General features: G+C 38.6%; 1 long non-coding RNA gene and 1 other non-coding gene across 2 annotated transcripts in view; one reads left to right on the top strand and one right to left on the bottom strand.

The window, feature by feature from the left end:
- Nucleotides 1-22,990, bottom strand: part of LOC134735820 (uncharacterized) — a 413,721-nt gene that overhangs the window by 269,429 nt on the left and 121,302 nt on the right. The gene's annotated exons all lie outside the window — the stretch shown is intronic.
- On the top strand, nt 15,354-15,564 carry LOC129478225 (small nucleolar RNA U3). Its single transcript, XR_008656360.2, has one exon. It is a non-coding gene; the product is annotated as a small nucleolar RNA U3 (small nucleolar RNA).

A 22,990-nucleotide genomic window follows, 5' to 3' on the forward strand; every position in this document is an offset into this window, starting at 1 on the left:
TGATTTTGTTCAGTTCTTTGATTTTAGTTATTTCTTTCCTTCTATAGTTTTGGGGTCGGACTGCTCTTTTTTTTTTTTTTTTTCTAGTTCCTCTAGATGCAATGCTAGATCCTTAATTTGAGATCTTTCTAACCTCTTGATGAAGGCATTTACTTCTTATAAACTTTCCACTTAACACAGTTTTAATTGTATCTCAAAGATTTTGTTAATTTGTGTTGCTATTTTCAAATAATGTTTTGCTTTTTCTCTTATTCTGAATTCATTGAGACTTGTTTTATGGCCAAGCATGTGGTTGATCTTAGAATACATTTCAGAGCTCCAGTCTACAGCTCCCAGCATGAGCGATGCAGAAGACGGGTGATTTCTGCATTTCCATCTGAGGTACCGGGTTCGTCTCACTAGGGAATGCCAGACAGTGGGTGCAGGACAGTGGGGGCAGCGCACTGTGTGCGAGCCAAAGCAGGGCCAGGCATTGCCTCACTCGGGAAGTGCAAGGGGTCAGGGAGTTCCCTTTCCTAGTCAAAGAAAGGGGTGACAGATGGCACCTGGAAAATTGGGTCACTCCCACCCTAATACTGCGCTTTTCCAATGGGGTTAAAAAACGGCACACCAGGAGATTATATCCCACACCTGGCTCGGAGGGTCCTACACCCACGGAGTCTCACTGATTGCTAGCACAGCAGTCTGAGATCAAACTGCAAGGTGGCAGCGAGCCTGGGGGAGGGGCGCCTGCCATTGCCCAGGCTTGATTAGGTAAACAAAGCAGCCAGGAAGCTCGACAGGGAGGATCCCACCACAGCTCAAGGAGGCCTGCCTGCCTCTGTAGGCTCCACCTCTGGGGGCAGGGCATGGACAAACAAAAACACAGCAGTAACCTCTGCAGACTTAAATGTCCCTGTCTGACTGACAGCTTTGAAGAGTGTAGTGGTTCTCCCAGCATGCAGTTAGAGACCTGAGAACTGGCAGACTGCCTCCTCAAGTGGGTCCCTGACCCCTGAGCAGCCTAACTGGGAGGCACCCCCCAGTAGGGGCAGACTGACACCTCACACGGCCGGGTACTCCTCTGAGACAAAACTTCCAGAGGAATGATCAGGCAGCAGCATTTGTGGGTCACCAATATCTGCTGTTCTACAGCCACTGCTGTTGTGCAGTCACTGCTGCTGATACCCACACAAACAGGGTCTGGAGTGGACCTCTAGCGAACTCCAACAGACCTGCAGCTGAGGGTCCTGTCTATTAGAAGGAAAAATAACAAACAGAAAGGACATCCACACCAAAAACCCATCTGTAGGTCACCATCATCAAAGACCAAAAGTAGATACAACCACAAAGATGAGGAAAAAACAGAGCAGAAAAACTGGGAACTCTAAAAAGCAGAGCACCTCTCCTCCTCCAAAGGAACGCAGCTCCTCACCAGCTACGGAACAAAGCTGGACGGAGAATGACTTTGACGAGTTGAGAGAAGAAGGCTTCAGACGATCAAACTACTCTGGGCTACAGGAGGAAATTCAAACCAATGGCAAAGAAGTTAAAAACTTTGAAGAAAAATTAGATGAATGGATAACTAGAATAACCAATGCAGAGAAGTCCTTAAAGGAGCTGATGGAGCTGAAAGCCAAGGCTCGAGAACTACGTGAAGAATTTAGAAGCCTCAGGAGCCAATGTGATCAACTGGAAGAAAGGGTATCAGTGATGGAAGATGAAATGAATCAAATGAAATGAGAAGGGAAGTTTAGAGAAAAAAGAATAAAAAGAAATGAACAAAGCCTCCAAGAAATATGGGACTATGTGAAAGGACCAAATCTACGTCTGATTGCTGTACCTGAAAGTGGCAGGGAGAATGGAACCAAGTTGGAAAACACTCCTCAGGATATTATGCAGGAGAACTTCCCCAATCTAGCAAGGCAGGCCAACATTCAGATTCAGGAAATACAGAGAACGCCACAAAGATACTCCTTGAGAAGAGCAAATCCAAGACACATAATTGTCAGATTCACCAAAGTTGAAATGAAGGAAAAAATGTTAAGGGCAGCCAGAGAGAAAGGTCGGGTTACCCACAAAGGGAAGCCCACCAGACTAACAGCTGATCTCTCGGCAGAAACTCTACAAGCCGGAAGAGAGTGGGGGCCAATATTCAACGTTCTTAAAGAAAAGAATTTTCAACCCAGAATTTCGTATCCAGCCAAATTAGCTTCATAAGTGAAGGAGAAATAAAATATTTTACAGACAAGCAAATGCTGAGAGATTTTCTCACCACCAGGCCTGCCCTAAGAGAGCTCCTGAAGGAAGCACTAAACATGCAAAGGAACAACTGGCACCAGCCACTGCAAAAACATGCCAAAATGTAAAGACCATCAAGGCTAGGAAGAAACTGCATCAACTAATGAGCAAAATACCAGCTAACATCATAATGACATGACCAAATTCACACATAACGATATTACCTTTAAATGTAAATGGGCTAAATGCTCCAAAAGATACAGACTGGCAAATTGGATGAAGAGTCAAGACCTGTCAGTGGGCTGTATTCAGGAAACCCATCTCATGTGCAGAGGCACACATAGGCTCAAAATAAAGGGATGGAGGAAGATCTACCAAGCAAATGGAAACCAAAAAAAGGCAGGAGTTGCAATCCTAGTCTCTGATAAAATAGACTTTAAACCAACAAAGATCAAAAGAGACAAAGAAGGCCATTACATAATGGTAAAGGGATCAATTCAACAAGAAGAGATAACTATCCTAAATATATATGCACCCAATACAGGAGCACCCAGATTCATAAAGTAAGTCCTTAGTGACCTACAAAGAGACTTAGACTCCCACACAATAATAATGGGAGACTTTAACACACCGCCATCAACATTAGACAGATTAATGAGACAGAAAGTTAACAAGGATACCCAGGAATTGAACTCAGCCCTGCACCAAGCGGACCTAATAGACATCTACAGAACTCTCCACCTCAAATCAACAGAATATACATTTTTTTCCACACCACACACCTATTCCAAAACTGACCACATAGTTGGAAGTAAAGCTCTCCTCAGCAAATGTAAAAGAACAGAAATTATAACAAACTGTCTCTCAGACCACAGTGCAATCAAACTAGAACTCAGGATTAAGAAACTCACTCAAAACCGCTCAACTACATGGAAACTGAATAACCTGATCCTGAATGACTACTGGGTACATAACGAAATGAAGGCAGAAATAAAGATGTTCTTTGAAACCAATGAGAACAAAGACACAACATACCAGAATCTCTGGGACACATTCAAAGCAGTCTGTAGAGGGAAATTTATAGCACTAAATTGCCCACAAGAGAAAGCAGGAAAGATCCAAAATTGACACCCTAACATCACAATTAAAAGAACTAGAAAAGCAAGAGCAAACACATTCAAAAGCTAGCAGAAGGCAAGAAATAACTAAAATCAGAGCAGAACTGAAGGAAATAGAGACACAAAAAGCCCTTCAAAAAATTAAGGAATCCAGGAGCAGGTTTTTTGAAAAGATCAACAAAATTGATAGACCGCTAGCAAGACTAATAAAGAAGAAAAGAGAGAAGAATCAAATAGACGCAATAAAAAATGATAAAGGGGATATTACCACCAATCCCACAGAAATACAAACTACCATCAGAGAATACTACAAACACCTCTATGCAAATAAACTGGAAAATCTAGAAGAAATGGATAAATTCCTCAACACATACACCCTCCCAAGACTAAACCAAGAAAAAGTTGAATCTCTGAATAGACCAATAACAGCCTCTGAAATTGTGGCAATAATCAATAGCTTACCAACCAAAAAAAGTCCAGGACCAGATGGATTCACAGCCGAATTCTACCAGAGGTACAAGGAGGAACTGGTACCATTCCTTCTGAAACTATTCCAATCAATAGAAAAAGAGGGAATCCTCCCTAACTCATTTTATGAGGCCAGCATCATCCTGATACCAAAGCCTGGCAGAGACAGAACAAAAAAAGATAATGTTAGACCAGTATCCTTGATGAACATTGATGCAAAAATCCTCAAAAAAATACTGGCAAACTGAATCCAGCGGCACATCAAAAAGCTTATCCACCTTGATCAAGTGGGCTTCATCCCTGGGATGCAAGGGTGATTCAACATATGCAAATCAATAAACATAATCCAGCATATAAACAGAACCAAAGCCAAAAAGCACATGATTATCTCAATAGATGCAGAAAAGGCCTTTGACAAAATTCAACAATCCTTCAGGCTAAAAACTCTCAATAAATTAGGTATTGTTGGTACGTATCTCAAAATAGTAAGAGCTATCTATGACAAACCCACAGCCAATATCATACTGAATGTACAAAAACTGGAAGCATTCCCTTTGAAAACTGGCACAAGACAGGGATGCCCTCTCTCACCACTCCTAGCCAACAGAGTGAATATATCTGCTATTAATGCTTTTAATTGCACTATAAAATTCTTAAAGTAAATTCTTCAGTTCCAGAAATTCAGTTTGGTTCTTTCTCAAAATGGCTATTTCATCTTTCATGTCCTGGATCATTTTACTGTTTTTTGTTTGTTTGTTTGTTTGTTTTGCATTTCTTGGCATGCGTTTCAACTTTCTCCTGGATCTCAGTGAGCTTCTTTGCCCTATGGACTCTGAAGTCTATGTCCATTATTTCAATCATCTCAATCTGGTTAAGAACTATTTCTGGGGAATTAGTGTGTTGTTTGGAGATAAGGAGACACACTGGCTTTTTGAACTGCCAGAGTTCTTGCACTGATTCTTTCCCATACATGAGGGCTGGTATTCCTTTAACTGTGATGTAAGTTGAATACAGTCAATTGGATTCTTTTCTGGGTGTTTTCAGTGGGCCAGCACTCTGCAGAATCTTTATTTGTGGCTGGAATTTTGCCTTAGTTTTCACAGGTGCTGTATGCTGGTAAAATATTTTGGTGTTGTATTTTGCACTGCGATCCAGTTGGTGGCGCTTGAGATTATTGGCCTGCAGATAGGCTGTTAGTTGCATGGTTCTGTTGTATTTTGGCAAGTTCACAGTCGTGTTCTGTGGCGTGGGGAGAAAGAAATAACCCCTTCACTTGGTCCACTCCTGAACATTGGAAAAACTCCCTCTGATCATTGGCTCTACATCCATGTTTCTTTTGTTGGTTGTTCTGGTCTGCAGGGCTCCCTCAGTCAGGGGCCACAGTTGGCAGACATTTATACCCTTCTGGCCTGGCCCTGCAAAGGGAAGAATGCTTCGCTCCCTTGCAGGCCCATGAACGTGGGTACCTCACCTCTCTCAGTGTTCTGAGAGTGAGGGCTCCCCCCTTGCTTGGGCGCCACCCAAGTCAGTGTGTTGTAACAGGCTAGGAGCAGCAGAGGTGGATGGAGTCGCCTAATCTAGAGACACTCCTGCCACAAAGTTCCGACGGAATCAGGTCCGCTGTGCTGAAAGCCCCAGCAGGTGTAATCTGCTGGGTCATGTGCGGCGGAGGATGGGTGGAGTCGCCTGGCTCTGCCATTCGGGTGCTTCCTGGGGGAACAAGGACCGGCACTGGCAGAAGTGAGACCATTGTGCTGGAAGCTGGCTGAAGCTGGTGAGGCAGACTGGAGCAATCTTACTGCTCCTGAACATCATGACTGTGGCCTCTATTGGGGCTATGGCAGCTGGTGCCTGGCTGCACAGTGTACAAGGCCCGTGCAGGTCCCTGTGGTCTTGAGTGTTGCCTCCGCAAAAACTCCGACTGCTCTCTACGTCAGTCTAGAGGCCCGGGGCTGGGGAGATTCTCCTGTTCCCAGGCATGCACAGGTCCGTTTGGGAAGTGTGGATCCCCTGGGGGCTCTCACTTAGCATTTCCCTATGTGGGGCTGGCCAATCCCGGATGGGTTGCAGCCCAACCTTGCATTTCCCTGTTGTCTGTGTCCCCTCACTCCCTTGATGGGTCTCGAAATGAAATGGTTTCTTAGATGGTCGGCTGGCAGGGTCAATGTTTACTATTTCATTTCCTCTCCGTGAGAGCCACGCACACTAGCTGCTTCTGTAATAATCCACCATCTTGATTCTCCGCCTCATTTTTTTCACACTGAATCTCACTCTTCCTCAATTCCTCAGCTTCTATTTGTCTGCTACCACTTTTTTTATATTAACTTCCCTTTGTGTGGTTTTGTGTTTTCACAACTAAAGCTCTCCGTGAGGAAAAATATATGATCACAGCCAATCAGCTACAGCCAAGGTTTTAGGGGTAAAAATCTGAAAGAAGCAGCTGAGGCACAAAATATGATTTTAAAGAGTTTACTTAAGCCAAGTAACGTTAGGACAGCTGCTTGGGGAACACTTCCAAGTTACCTTGAGAAGTGCTCTGGAGAACGAAAGAGAGGCTTGAGCTTTTAAAGAAAAAAGGACAAATCAGGAGGGGGGGATTACAAAAGTTGTTTTTCAGGAATTCTCATTGGTTTAAAGATCTATAGCACTGAATAATAATTGGCTAGACATTGTTGAACCACAGCGTGTAAGTTATGGTGCCCAGCATGTTACATCATTAGGTTAATTTATGAGGATTGTGGCAATATTCAGTCTAAAGTCCATGTAGCATGTGGCTTCAAGAGGATGATTACTCAGCTCAAGGGGGTTAGTGGGATGTGACTCCTACCTCATTCTTAGGCCTCTCTGGGCCTGATAATTTAAAGGGGCTGCATTCCTCAGATAAAAAGTTTCTTTTCTTTCTCAGGAGACAGAACAAAAAGCACATTAATTTATGCTCAAAGAATAGCTCGTGGTTGCTTTTGTCAGAAAATGGCTGTGGATATGGTAGGCACTCTTAGTCAATAGACTCTTCCACATGGCCAATATTTACTCACTTGATATGTAAAGAGGTTTCTCTAATGACAATGATAGGTATAACAATTTTTGAATACTTCATATGAATTCACGTGCATATTATAATAGAGGAAAGTAATAGTTAATTGTTGAAAGCATTTTCTTATTTGTATCTACTTTGAGAGAGTTATAAAGTAAGACTTTTTTGCCCATTTCTGTTAGCATATAAGAAAGAATATTTTGTTATTTTTATGAAATTGGCTTAATATTAACATAACGACAATGTGTAATTCTTGTTTTTAATATAATCACCATTGCGCCTCAGGGGAATCACTGTGATTATTGCAGGATTCACAGAGATTCCTTTCTTTATTTATCCCAGGGCTTTTACTTGTAAACCTATTTAATACAAAATATACTGCATTGGAGATGGTTCCAGAAAGCTCTATTTAATGTTGATTCTGCAATTCTACCATGATTTGGCCAACTGAGAAAAGAATCAAAGGAAATCTTCTGAAGCTTATCACTTTTCAAATCAAATGGATGAACTGTATACATGTTAGAAAAATGTCTGCTACTTTTTCTGTGGTTTAGTCTACTGGTTCTGAGAAGTCCTAGGGACCATTTGTGTCACCATATGATTATCACTTTCTTCAAGGTGAAATGTACAAAGAACTCAAATCAATTATATTATTTTAAAAGAGAAGCAACAGAGGAAATAAATGTTCAGTTTCACCATATTGCATCGTTTCACATGGCTATTTAGGAGAAGAAGAACAAAATGTAATATAGTCCCTTTTATAAAATTGTATTATAAACTACAACTATATATGCAAATATATATTGAAAACATTTTACTTATTTTACTTCTATGATTTTGAGACCTTTTGTTGTTACATTTCTCTTCTAAACTGTTTTGTTGCTTTTATCATGTGAATGTTATTTAGTACAAGTCCAGAGTAACTATTTAATTCTGATCAATATAATATTTGTCTTTTGTTTGCAGATCAACAAATATTTAGTTCTATTTCACAATGCTTTTACAGGATTTAGTAAATACAGTTCTATGGCTATGATATAAAGCAAATGAAAATACATTGATAACACAAGCTTAACAGACAACAGAATGTCATACTCTACTTATCCATAATACTATGGTCAGGAGGCTGCCTATATCTCAGATGAAGAAAGTGATGAACTGTACATCAACTCTTTACATTACCTTTTCAATCCTTTATACAGTGTTAAGACAATGGCAAACACTAATTTGACAATACAGTTTTCCGAAAGATACTGCAACACTATGTATATGCACATTACATATTAATAATTGTATGTTCATTTTCTCATTCCCCAAATATTCCTTGAGCAACTACTATGTTCTAGTAACTACATTCCAGGAATCAGTTTATCTGAGATAACAAAACAAATGAGGTCTTTGCCTTCCCAGAGCTTATATTCCAGGGGGGAAATCAGGCAGTAAATGAATTAAAAATAAATTAACAAAATAATTGAAAGCATAAATTCTCTGAAGTAGATTAAAAAATGGCAAAGAAATTTAGGGAAGCCGGATAGTATAGTGAAAGGACATCTTAAGAAATGATACGTGAACTGCACTGAAGGGAAACAAGGAACCAGTTAATTATACATAGAATTCTGGGAAGAACATTTATAAAAGAAATAACAAGAGCAAAAATGGAGAGGTGTCAATAGCTGGGATGTCCACAAAAAGGAAAGTAGATCAGTGTAGTTCGAAAATAGGAAGCCAGGAGAAGCATGTTTAAATTGTTGTTGGAGTCAGAGTCAAGAGCCAGAGCCTACAGGGCCTTGTAAGTGATGTTAGGAGTTTGTACTGATGCAATACAGTGCACCATGGAATGATCTGAAGCAGAAGAAACCTGGTACAATTTATTCAAAAGGCTTCCTTATTATACCTCTGGAAAGAATTGTATTATTAAATTAGTATAAAAATAAATAAGTAAACAGTTAGTAGGTGGAGCAAGATTTCATTGATATCCATTCTCCCTTTCTTCCTTTGAATAATAGAATGCTTGAGTTTAGTTGAACAAACGTCTGTCCAGCTAGAGATTATATTTCTCAAACTTTCTTGCAAGTAGGTATGGGAAATTGTGGGTGTGATTCCTGGATCACATAGCTTAAAAAGGAAATTGTGCTCCATCTTCTCACTTTCTCCTTAATGATAGAAACACAGAGATTTTGTAATAATGGCCAATTTCAACCATACAGACAAGGAAAACCTACTCTGGAATGGTGGAGGGAAATGAATCTGATGCTTGGGTGACTTCATGGAGTAGAACTGCTTATTTGTCCTGGACCTCTTGCCTACCTGTGGATTTTCACATGCAAGAGATATAACATTTTATTGTTTTACTTGAACCACTACTATTTTGGGTCTCTGTGACACCAGCTTAGTCTATACTTATAAATGTAACCCAAAATAACTGTTATGAGAAATTAAAATAAAAATAGTTACTAATAAGGGACTTTGCCTAACTTTCACAGTATAAATACAGCTTACCACTTCAGTCCTCATTTACTAAGGGGTAGATGATTATTTAATAGGATTGCACCTTTAATTTATATTATCTATTCAATGAAACAACTGAACTTTCAGGTAGGAACTAGAGTTAATATAGTAGGTGGCAGCCTATTCCTAGGATCTCTATTCAGGGGTGCATAATAGTATGTTAATGCGTTAGTCTGAGCTTTCTCAAATTCTCTTTCCCAAGCCAAATATTTCACAACAGCGGTTTTTGTGTGTTTGTGTTTTTTTTTTGAACTGTCACTCTCCAGTGGCTTCTTCTAAATGCAAAACGGACAATCTGCCTCAGGCTTCCTAGAAACCCACTGTATCATTTGGCCTAAATAACTCCAGCTTGATTTTATTTTTTTCCACGCAGAATAGTGCTATAAGGCAATAAAAATTGCTTGGGGTCAAAAACAATACACTTAAAATAACTGGAAAACATGTAGAACACACAGAGAGGTCAATGGGCACAACAGGATTGTGGCCAGTTACGTGTATTTAAATCATGTAAGGAAAAACTGTCATATTTGAATTCCAATGAGAAGTAGGGAGTGACATTATTACTAAAAACAAATCTATTATTAAGTGACTTATTTATTTTAAGCCTGGAAGAATATCATTTTAAATTCAGATAACCACTTGAGGAACAAAATTATGTAGTGTTTATAGAAATTCCATTGCCATATTGATATTTGTTCTTTTCATTCCTTTGACAGTGTATGCTTAAATCAGATTTCTTCAAAAGTATAGAAGCTTCAAAGTTTCACACCTATCTAAGGCTCTGCAACATTCATATAAAATGCATATAGGGGACTAATTGGCAGGGAAGAGAGCCAAGAGCTTGGGTGGCATTACCTTCCATGAGGAGCAGATGGCTACCCACCTGGGGAGTTGTAATATGCACTTAATTGAAAGGAAGTCAGAGTCACTCAGCAGAGATCAAATTTAGAGTAAGCCATACTCATGGTTTCATAGTCACTATTGTTTTACTTCTGATGTTCATTATCTTTTTTAGCTTTAACTGTATAAGTATTACATGAGAAGGCAATGATATTGCATTATTATTGCATAAGAATGCAATAGCATTGCAAAAGAATGAAGATTTTTCATATTTTCATCTCTAGAGGATCCTGTAAAAATTCCAAAAGTCTTTTAAGAAATTAAAGTAGCCAAACCGTGTGAAACATTAAATTATACACAACAGACACTTAAATACAATACTTATGAGGAAGCGAATGTTCTGATTAACTGGTTTTTTGATGAATTGAATGAGTATCAATCATATCCTGATGGGAAAGGCACTGTGCCCAAATATTATTAAGCAAAAAGCAGGAGCTCAAAAAGCATAAGATTTAGTTAAGGTACATGAAAAATCATTTTTGTTTTAATTCTCACTATTAAACAATTGTTTTCTAAAATCTAAGGGAAGAATTCCTTGTCTAAGTGGAGAACTTGATTATCTGCATCATTATTAAGACTTTTCAGTGCCTCTTGGTAACCATTTTGAAGACTAATCCTCATTTGTACTGTTGGAATTCAGTTCAGTAAACAGTTTGAGCCATTCCAGGTCAGGCAGGATGCCCAGCATAGAGGCTTCTGAGATGATTGGACAATTTCTATCCTCTAGGAGCTCACAGGCTTTTGAGTCACAATCAGAGGGTCCTGATAGAAACTTTTATGCAAAGTCCTCTCCAGCATGGGTTTGATTCCTGTTATTATCTCGGCCATTCTCCAGCTTAAAATTCTTCAAGAGTACCTCTTGCCTTTCCAATAAAAGCCAAACCCTCTAGAATGATGCAATGCTCAGATATTTCATAACTGTTCTCAGGTGTATAAAAGAAAACTAGTCTTTGAGTGGTGACTGAGAGTTGACGTGAAGAAGAGTCAAGGATAAGAAGTTCTCAAAACAGGCCCAAAGAAGGTATTGTTAGATATCCCCGCTACAGCAATCTTGGCAGTGTGGGCAGTTTCATACTGTCAGTTTTGCTGTAATGCTGCATATACACTCCTGAAAGTTATCATGCTATGCAAAACTGTGCAGCAAAAACCAGACCTGCAACACAAAAACTTCATCAGTCATACATTAAAAAGATAAGAACTTAATAAATATGGTAGCACAGTTTTATATATATTAAATGGTTTATTGATACATAAATTCTACAATAAAATACAAATTTAAGAAAGACTTGAAGTTTTCTTATTTCAAAATTAAGCAATATAAGAATAGCAACTTGTGAGATGGTAGAAGGTGGATTCTCAGAAATCAGATGAAATTTGTAACGCCAGATATGGACATAGGTGGCTCACAGTGCACATAGTGAACTGAGGTAGCTGGTGGATGTTTGAAATGGGTGACGTCTGAATTTTGCATATTCTTATGCAGATGGGTTCAGCTGGGTGCAGTTTTTTGAGTTCTCCTAGTGTTTCTGGCAGCGGAATTCCCACAGAAGCAAATGTGAAATTTGCATTATGCTTAAATTGTTCCCCAATATCTCAATTACACTGAAACAAATTCACGTTCCCAAAGCAAGCATTGTAGCAGAACTGACTGTATTTTGTGATTTCAGGTATTTGAACAACTCAGTGAGCCACCTGCTCATGAATTTATAACATTTATTTCATAATTAGTAATGGAAGGCTGAAGATGCTAAGGCTGGCCTAGAAGAATTCTTGAAATTCTTTCATATAAAAGGCAATAAGTCAATTAATGCCAAAGTGCCCCAATGGATGTCAGCGCTTTGTGAAATAGGAATAGAAAACAAGAAGGCACAGATCCCTGAAGCAGGAGATGGCAGAGCATAGCCATCAGGTGGGTGTGGCAGCAGAAGAGGAACTTGAGATGAAGAGCAGAACATGTCCTGTCATCCTAATTGTGCGAAGATTTGTTTCTGTTTATTTTCAACGAAGTGGAAATAAAAATAACTTGCTCTCAGAGGTATTTTTGTCATCAGCAGCTGCATATAAATGCAGCTCTGTTTTGCATGATTTATAAAAATTTAGTGTGTTGTAAGATACACATCATTACAAAAGTGGTCCTTTTCCCCCACCCCACAAGGATACATTAATTGAGGTGTGCAGGACTGGGTCTGCAAAACTGCTTAAAAACATTCCCCATAGTTGCAGCCAGGAAAACATGACCTTGGTTGTCAAGAAGGAGGGGAGAATCCAGGATCTGTGACAACGTATTTTAAGCTGCTTAATCCCTTCACATATAGCTATAATACCTGGCTCAATGTGATGATGTATTTCCTTTAAATACTTATCTGAATCATATTCTTTTGGAAATATGTTTGAAACATGAACAGAAACCAGGGAAATTAATATTATGAGGGATAGGATGGAGTTGTATAGATATTTTTAAAAGGAAACAAAGCAGACAAATGGCCTAAAATCATGAAAACTGGCTTTAATGTAAACTACCAGATCATGTGAAGGTAAGTACAACATACACAGAAATATCATCAAATTAGCTTATTTAAAGTTTAATTTCTTAACATACTGAACAAATACTTTTCTTTGATATCACCGTGAGCTTAGTAATTAGGCAAGATGTTTAAAAGTATCATTTAAAATCTTTACTCACTGATTTTTTAAAGAAATTACTTCTTATATTCTAAAATATAAATTGCATATCACTACTATATACATTATGACAGATGGTAACACCAAAAAAATTAATAAAAATAAAAGTCTTTATTTTTTTAAAAATTTACTTTCTACACATATTCTTTTACCTCACTTTTTCCTGATCTATTTAATATCTCTTTTTTAAAATAGCTTCTATTTTGCTAGGAAGATCTGTTGCGCATACTTCCCATAGAAATATTTCCTAAGTTATGCTAAAACTTGAGTGTAGCTATATGTACACAGGGAAGTGAAGAAGTAGTATATTATGAGGGAACTAACATTTGCTCCAGCATTTATGATGTAAGACTTTTTGGGATCAAAACGGGATCCACAGGCACAAGACTCCATCAAGGAAATAAAAGTGAGGTTGTTTAGTCAATATTACGTATCATTTCAGGCACAGAAAAAAAATGGCGTTTCATCCACACGGATTTTTTATTAATACTTTCTAAGATCTATAAAAGCAAATAAATGTAGCAATGATGTGAAATGAAAACCAACTACCCATTTAAGTCATGCTCACACCACATAGCTCGTAGTAGTTATGATGAAAGAGCAAACCTGCTCTGAGTTTTTGTAAAGCAGCCTCTAGGAATTTAAATAACCCCTGCCTGAGAAGATTAGGTGGATAAATACAACACACACACACACACACACACACACACACCATTAACTCTATATGAAAAACAATAAATTCTTTAAATTCAGCATTCAAACCGTCACTGGTCGGTTGCTAAGTTATAGACACATGGATCAAGGAAGCATGAGGATTCACACATCTGAAAAGTCAATATTGAAAACAAACTAAAAAACAAACAAAAAATAAATCTCAATGTCTTTCAAGTAACTACTGATGGTGATTGTAAGCTGTTTCCAATTCACTTTTTTTTTTTTTCTTCCTAGGATCAGGGAATAATGAATCTTAGCAACTGTTACAGGCCAAGCTGCTTGTCAGATAGATGTGGGTACTAATAGAAAGGTTAAATGCCTTGCTTTATGACATACGATGATTAATTATAGAGCTAGGATTAGAACCCAGAAGCAATACAATTCCCTAATTTCTTTAGCATATTAAAGCCAATTTTGCTGGGCTAGACAGAGCAGTTGTGACAGTTAGCATTACATGAAATATCGGCAAGAAATTGATATTTTAAAACCCCAAACCTCACAATGGGTAGTAATCAGACCATCAAAAGACATGGGTTCTCTTTGCATTTCTGCCTCACGTGCTTGCAGCACAAGAATTGGGGCAACAAAATATTAATGTTGTAAAACATTTAGGGTTACACAAATAGAAGAAAAAACACTGAAATATGGAAATACATCAGATCTCTCATGATGAGGCCAGACTCCATTCCTGGTTGTCTCCTGCTGGGACGGAGGCTAGGATTCAGTCACATAGAATCATCTAGCAGCAGGATCTAGCTGGATATACAGCTCTGCTGCTAAACTGAAGACAGAGTTAGAGGCCAGTCCCACTTTGTTGGCTTCTTGTTTTATTGGCTTGTGGAACATTTAAATAAAGAGAGTCTGGGATTTTCTTAAATGCAGAAGGGGCCTATGATTTCCTGTTTTTAAGATCGGAGATTCCAGTGTTTCTATAGGATTCTGCAGCTGGTTGGCTGCCGAACAGTGAAGTAGTGAGCCAGGGACACACAGCTTTGCCTAACAAATGGCACCTTTTCTAGATGCATGATTCTGCCATGTGTTTGCACATGCTACATCAGCACCTTGAAATGTTCACCTTCCTATATGTCACCTATCCATTAACACTCCTACCACCACCACCAAACTTCTAAGATTGCCTGGCTTAACTGTCTCCCTTTTTATGAAACCTCCCATAACTGCTTTGGACAGAAGTAATTGCTCCCTCATTTGTGGTACCATAGAACTTTGTTCTCACCTCTATGGTAAGATTTACCTTCATGTATTGTAGTTGCTCCTTCACCTATGCCAGATGTACAGGAGCTACAGCCTCTCCACATTTGAAAGTCAAGTGCCTAGAATAGCACTTGGCTAACAGCATGTATTAAGGAGGTGTGTTGAATGAATGAATGAAATTTTGCAAGGTCATTCTGGTTCAATCAACACTTATGCACTTGGTCTTATTCTCTCCATTATTAATCTTTTTTAAAAAACCTCAAAAATAGTTTTGCTGATTTAAAATTTAGTTATTCTATCAGTTCACAAATACTAATTAGGCATTTATTATATGCCAGGAACTCTGGTTGGAGCAGACTGATTTTAGGGGACAGGTCATAGAAGAAATGGTGGAAAGAATAGAATTTGTAGATCAGGTGCACATGGGGAACAATGGGAGGATTTTTAATAAAGAGGCAATACAATTTTACTGGTACTTTAAAAAATACTTGTTTCTAAAGGCTGTACTTTCAGGAATCATTTCTATAGTTTGTTACAAGAGAAGTTTCTCTGAATGTGCAGAGCACCAGAAACCACGACAAGGACAAGAAGGCACAGCATTCTTTCCTAAACGTGAAGCCAGCTCTTGGTGTTGTTTCAACTGCCACTTGCCATTAATGACAGTTCTTCTTCCCCACTGGGAGAATAAAGAGGAGAGAATGCAGTCCTTTATTTTATGTATATATATATGTTTCTAACTGCTGTGTGGGGAACAGGCCATAGTGGAGGAGTGGAAAGCAGAAAGCCCACTTAACGTATGCACTAGTTTTCTTCAACTTACCACAGTCTGAGTGGCTTTAACATGGGAAATTTGTTGTTGCAAACTCCTGGAGGCTAGATGTCTGAGACCAAGGTGTTGGCAGGGTTGGTTCCTTCTGACAGCTCTGAGGGAGACTCTGTTCTATGCCTCTCTCCTAGCTTTCTGGAGGTTTGCAGACAATCTTAGGCATAGATGCATCACTCTGATTTCTATTTTCATCTTCTCATGGCATTCTCTCTGTGTGCTCATCTGTCTCTGCATCCAAATTTTCCATTTTTATAAGGACACCAGTCATACTGGATTAGAGCCTACCCAAATGACCTCATCCTAATTTGACTGCAAAGACAAAATTTCTAAAAAAGGTCACATTCTGAGACACTAGGGATTGGGGCTTCCATATGTCTTTTTGGAAGAATGCAATTCAACCATACCGGTATACTATGGAAATAGTAAAGTCTAAAGATGATGGATGGACCAGAGCATAAATACTGGAGACAAAGAGAAGTGGCCACTATTGGCATCATTTTGAAGGTTGAGCCAACAGATTTTGCTGATAAATTGGGTGTGGGGTATAAAGAATAGAGAGAACTTAAAAAGACTTCAGGATTTGGAACCTAAATAATTACTATTTTCTGAAATTAAGAAGACTGAGAAGAGTGTAGAGGAAAATCAGAACTTTGTTTTTGAACATGTTAGCATGTTATCATTGAAATCTGTTAGGATTTCTAGGCAGAGATGTTGATAAAGTGTTTTGGTATACAAGTCTGGCTTATGAAAATTTATAGCTGCAGAAGACCTAATCTTAGTTCAACCAATACTTATGATAGATTTTTAAAAAGTCAGGATTTTTGTTTTGTTTTGTTTTGTTTTGTTTGTTTGTTTGTTTTTTCGCTTAGGCTCACTGCAAACTTCACCTTCCAGATTCAAGCAATTCTTCTGCCACAGCCTCCCAAGTAGCTGGGATTACAGGTGCCCCCCACCACACCCAGCTAATTTTTGTATCTTTAGTAGAGACAGGGTTTCACCATGTTGGCCAGGCTGGTCTCAAACTCCAGGCATCAAGTGATCCACCCGCCCCAGCCTCCCAAAGTGCTAGGATTACAGGCATGAGCCACTCCACCCTGCAGAAGTCAGTATTTGTAAAAAGTGTTATTTAAAAAGTAAAACAAGGCCGGGCGCGGTGGCTCACGCTTGTAATCCCAGCACTTTGGGAGGCCGAGGCGGGCGGATCATGAGGTCAGGAGATCGAGACCACGGTGAAACCCCGTCTCTACTAAAAATACAAAAAATTAGCCGGGCGCGGTGGCGGGCGCCTGTAGTCCCAGCTACTCGGAGAGGCTGAGGCAGGAGAATGGCGTGAACCCGGGAGGCGGAGCTTGCAGTGAGCCGAGATTGCGCCACTGCACTCCAGCCTGGGCGACAGAGCGAGACTCCGTCTCAAAAAAAAAAAAAAAAAAAAAAAAAAAAAAAAAAAAAAAAGTAAAACAAGACACCTTGCTCCAAGGCCACTGTAACATGTAGTGAAAGCAATAGAAAAAAAAAATAGCTCTCTTGATTTCCAATCCAACACCTTTTCCATTACATTACAAAGCTTTCATCAGCAATTTTTAGTTCCACATGCAGTTAGTAAACAGTGGTTGGTAGCCTAATGCAACAAAAATGTTAAAAATTACAATTCTGGACCCAGTAGTTGGGTGACAAAGGTTCCAGCTTAATACATATTCCCATATATTATCACAAAATGTATGAACATGACTAGATGGTCAAAAATATTGCAAGCTAGAATAATTTTGGAAATTGAACAGGTTTTTTTTTTTCTCCTAACATATATTCAAAGCTCTAATGCAGAATCTGATGTTGAGACTATGCTACCTTGAAGCATAGAAGCTGAATGGCCCCAGAATCAGGCACTCAACTTCTCTCTGCCCACATATCAACAGGCAGCTGGCTCAGTCCTGGCTGAGTCCAAGAGAATGTTTTGTCCATTTGAAGATTTGGTTGAGATCAACTTTCTGTGTTTGGCACTCTGACTAAATTTACACTTCAAGAGATTCTGAAAGATATGATCAGCATGTCGGTCTTCTGTTAGCTTTGAAGAAGGTTTGATTTTTTTTTAAGTTAAAATTAAAGTCCTTGTACTTTTCCTTTGGGTTATTTTCACTTTGCAATAGAATATTTGTCAAAAATAGCTACACAGAACAATAGTGTTTATAATATATACAAACATTCTACACACTTTTAATCAAAATGTGACTACAGAAATATGGAATAATCCTTATGGCCTCTTTAAGACTATTTTAGCAACTGTATATTGATATTTTATAATGACTTCTGGGGCACTTTTTTATTAATCAATGCAGCAGTTGATTAGCTGCAACTGTTAGAAATATTCAAGTAACTTCAAAAAACAGAAACATGTTCTATCCATCAGGAATGTTATGCTACTAACCCACTGGGAGGTTGCTGGAGGTAATAATGTTTCTATTATGTGGCCATAGAGAAGGGACAGCTGAGCAGCCTAAGCAAATTTCCAGAACAGAAAAGAAAGAATAGGTGTGCCATGCTCTGATACATTAACATTCAGGGAGTAAAAACTCAGTCAAAATACCTCTTAAATCTACTAAATGTCATCCTCTATAATTTTTCAATTAGAAAATTGATAACCAAAGAAGGGAAAAAATAAGAGGAAAAGCTAGTAGAGTCTCTTTATCCAAGGCTTTTGCCTTATTTTGTTTTAAATCTTGCTTGAAAATATTTTGCAGATTAATTTCACACACCAAAACTAACAAAGGCTGTATTATGCACAAATGCTAATTATTAATGGATATTTTATACTGAATTTCAGTCTAATAATGAAGGATATTTTGTCTTTTTCACTAAAATGCAGCAAAATAAATTTCATTAGAAGGCCTCCATGGTGACTTGCTTGTGAATGTATTCTTTTATAGACATTTACTAAGAAAAAATATTTAAAACAGATAGAAATAATGTCATCTCTATTGTGCATATGCACCCGTTGCTACAGCTAGCAAAGAAACAGAGATAAACTCACTTGCAATTTTTATGTTGCACTGATCACTTCCATCAGCCAAGAATGAAAGCCACATCTTTTGTGTTTAAAGAATAAAAGGCAGTGTTATATATTACAGCACCCAGAAGGCACTTGTGGCAGGTGCAGTAATTTAAGTCATCCTAAACACTCACTAAGGCAGCTAAGGTATAGGCCAGTTGGGTGAAAATACCAAGCAAAATAGGTTTGAGTCACTTTTCTTTTTTAACAATCTTGAAAAACAGAAGAGATTTCATATCTCTCAGGTGGCTTGGTTATGACCCTAGGAGAAGGCAGGGATGGAATTCTCAAATTTCTTTCAGCCCTCCCCTTTATTCTATGATTTAGAAATAAAATCAGAGGCGAACCTGGAGGAGTAGATACACATATTTATCAACTATAGTGCCCAGTAGAGGGCACTGGAAAGGCAGGACTGAAAGATAAGACTGCACTCCTATTTTTAAATGATAAGGGTAGATCTTTTAGAAAAGAAAACCTGCAAAAATATTTTTTCTAAGCACAAATTCATCGACAGGGTTTGACATTTATCCTTCAAATGCAATGTGAAATTGGCATTACTGCTGCTTTCAAATTTTGACTTTTTAAATTAAGATTGCTTGTCATAATGTGTTCCCTCAATAGTCAGTAAAGGAAACCAAATTTTTATAACAAGATTGCAATATTTAGTTTACATTGGTTCTCATTGATAGGGAAGCAGATATTAGATGATTTCTGGCCTTCGATATTTTCTTCTAAATTTAAACATTAAAACTGTACCACCAAATTTTTGCTGCTTTTATTTTCTGAGTGATAATATTTATTGAACATTGTCAAGTACAGAACATTATTTAAATATTCTAGCCAAGATACATGCCCTAAATGTTTATGTTTTAAGATACGATGGTTTCTGTATTATAAATAATAATTATAAATGTATTATAGATAATTCCATTCACAACAAATATTGAAAAATGATAACTTTATATTTTTGTCCTCTAACTTTATAAGCTTTAGGAAGGCATACAGAAAAAAAGATATGGTAGAAAGGATGAGAAAATATTCTAAATGCAATTGAATTTTAAAATATTACAAAGAAAAAGGTAACCATACTGGTTGGAGGGTTTTTTAAATAAATGGTAGCAATAGATAATCCAAAAAAGGGCACATTCTATGATAATTCATGCTGCCCTAAACTTTTCCTGGGATAAAGCTTACAAGCTAATGGCAACCACCATTTACCTCGTGCTGCCCTTTCCTTTTCAATGAATAAAAGGAACACACATACTGCTCCACATCCTTTGTAGATCCACTTGGCTCTTGGATCTTTGATCCACTTTGTAGATCAAGGAGCACCCTAAAGACCAAAAAAAGGCATATGTGGATGATATTAATAAACATAACTTGCTGGGTATTTTGAATTTCAATGTTTCTGCAGTTTTGCATTAATCCCCACTCAGGATTTAGGGGACATTTGCATTTTTTTCTAATTTTACAGAATTGACAACATCTGCTACAGTTTGGAAAGGTAGAAAACAAAGAACAGGGAGGTTTTTTGGCTTCTACACACCTCTTATTTGAAGAAGGACTCAATCTCTTTATTTTTTAGTTTAATTTCACCCAATTCCATATGCTTGTGGAATGCATATTATAATAAGGCTGCATCTGTTGACCAGTTACAGCTGTGTCCGTGATGGTACTTGCTGGTAATCAATCCTCTCTCTGTTTTGTGGTGGTATGTCTCAGAAGGAAAACTGAGAACCATATGAGCTATACCTTTGTTTGGCTCACGCTGTTCTGCAAAATGATTAGTCATCATCCCAGCAGTGGCTTGGTTTCTCTAAGTCTTATCTGGAAGCTGCCAAGATGTAGTCAGATGCAAACACCGTGATATGGACACATTTAAACACACGAGACAGGCAGCATGGCAGCAGCAACTGAACATTTTTATCTCAAGCCCTAGAGAGGATGGCAGCAGAACAGAGCAGTTTAACTCAGGGGGACAGCAATGAAAAGTGTGGCAGTACATGAGAGCACATGCTGTAACAGGCTGACGGACAGCATTTGGCTTGTATCAGAAGACACACTCAAAAGCAATGCAAAGACAGAAAATAAGCTTCTAATTTCCTTCCTTGAAATTAGGTCCAGCTTCTGACTACTGTTCTGTGTTGGTTGGGGTTTTGAATACATAAAAGCAGACAGGCTTTAATTCATATCTGGTAATGGGTTTTTCTTTTTTTAAAACTTCTTCAGTGTGCATGCCTCTTTCAGTCCAGCTGGAAGAAATTATTTCTGTTCCTCAGATGGCAGGTTTCATGATTCCTATATAAACCTTCATTCATTCATTCATTCATTCATTCATATATGCATTCCTACAAAAGTACCTACTACAGACCAGGCCCTCTTTCACTGCTGGGGGTATATCCTTGGGCAAAACAGATAGGAGTTCCTGACATCCTGGAGCTTACATATCAAAGCGTGCTGATGAAAATAAATCTGCATAAAATACATAATGGACTAGATGGTATGCAGGCCACGCAGCAAGATAAAATAGGAAATGATATAGGACAAGCCAAATTGAGTTTAGGGGAGAGTCACACTTTTAAATAAAGTGTTAATGGCAGATAAACTTGTAGCAGGTAAGGGAACCAGGCTGTGTGGTTGTGAGACTGTGTGTGTGAGCGCATGTTGGAAAAGACCACGTTCCAGATGAAAGGGCCATGGCAAAGACACTGAGTTTCATTAGGCATATTTGCTGTGTTCTTAGGTTACTCCTAACCAATGACAATCTGAGATTTGCTACATTTGCTGCTTTTCTTTCTCCCTCCTTTTATTATTTTCTTTATTTAACCAGCATTTATTGAACATTTATTATGTGCACTATAACAGTCACTGAAATAATGAAACTGAATAAAATGCAATCTCTCAGAGGATTCACAGTTTAAATGACTGTCCAGATAAATACCTTGATTAGTTTGTTCTTGCTTAAAGCTTTCATATAATTTGTTTCCTACCTTATTTTGAGATAATCATATATTTTCTTCCTGCCACTCAGCATTCCTGAAAATACCTGAAATCTGGGAAAGACATTCTGGTCACTTAATTATTTTGACATGCTTAGTTATCTGGAAGCCTCCTGACTACAAGATGGAGGTTAGGTCACGCTAAGGTTGTTAGACAACACAGGGAAAATCCAAAGCTTTTTTGTATACGACTCTGGTTCCAGCTTCGGCTAAATTTGCTGAGCCACGTGGGTCATTTTTCTATCCCCAATCTCTTGTCCCCCGAGTCTGCCTCTCTGCTCCCAAGGCACTCAGGCCTTGTAGGCTAGTCACTGTTTGTTCCTCCTCCTCTCTTCACCCTGGTTTTGCTTCCAGGAACTCGAATTCCTCTCGCTCCATTAAGCAGAGCCTTCAGCTCCTTCTGCTTGCTATTCCCAAACTCAGCTCCAAGGCCTTATTTTGCATATCCAAGAGCTATGTAGGTTCTCAGCTAAAATAAAATGGCCTTCAACTACGTTCCTTTGTAAGGCTCCCCTGAAAGGAAATTTTTATTTCAAATAAAACATTTTTTCTTTATGATAGAAAGTAACATTAATTCAGAGGTTGTTATACAATATCAGTAAATTCCCTTCTCCCTGTGCATTTGCTGATCTTTTATCAACAAGTTCACAGCTGTTAACAACACGGGCAAACCTTTTGAGTCAGCCTTCCCTACAGCCTTGGCACCCTTTGACGTTCTCCTTGCTGCAGTCCCCTGGGATGGTTATATTTCCCACTCTGCTGGGATCATTGCTGCTCTGTGACTGCCTCAGCCGTGATTCACTATATTTACTTTGAATTGTGCAACTTTACCTACGACTGAACCTCAGAGATCACTCAGGTATGGCTCAGTGGCCTTTACAGCCAGTGACACCTCAGTCTTTCTCTGAGTCCTCCTTTCCACCTCAAACCAGTGCTGTATACCCTGTCCATGTCCTATGCCACACAGGCCTTCTGTTGTCGGTTTGCTCCTAACCGATCTGCTCCACCATTTCTGCAATGTCTTTTCAAGGTAGAAATCTGGCGCTACTGAAAAGAACAAGAACTTGGAAAACTGAACAGGATCTTAATACTTAACTAAGATAAATGTGCAACAAATCAGAATGCAAAACAAGAAAGAAAGAAAAGTGAAGAAGGAGGAGGAGGAGGAGGAGGAGGAGAAAGAGGAATGATCTTTCCTATTTTCTTATGGCTCTATGATAAGGAATAACTAAAAACTTCCCTCTACTTAAATTCAGGACTCCTCCA

The sequence above is a fragment of the Symphalangus syndactylus genome, chromosome 2 (genome assembly GCF_028878055.3).
Source record: "Symphalangus syndactylus isolate Jambi chromosome 2, NHGRI_mSymSyn1-v2.1_pri, whole genome shotgun sequence".
Classification (NCBI taxonomy): Eukaryota; Metazoa; Chordata; class Mammalia; order Primates; family Hylobatidae; genus Symphalangus; species Symphalangus syndactylus.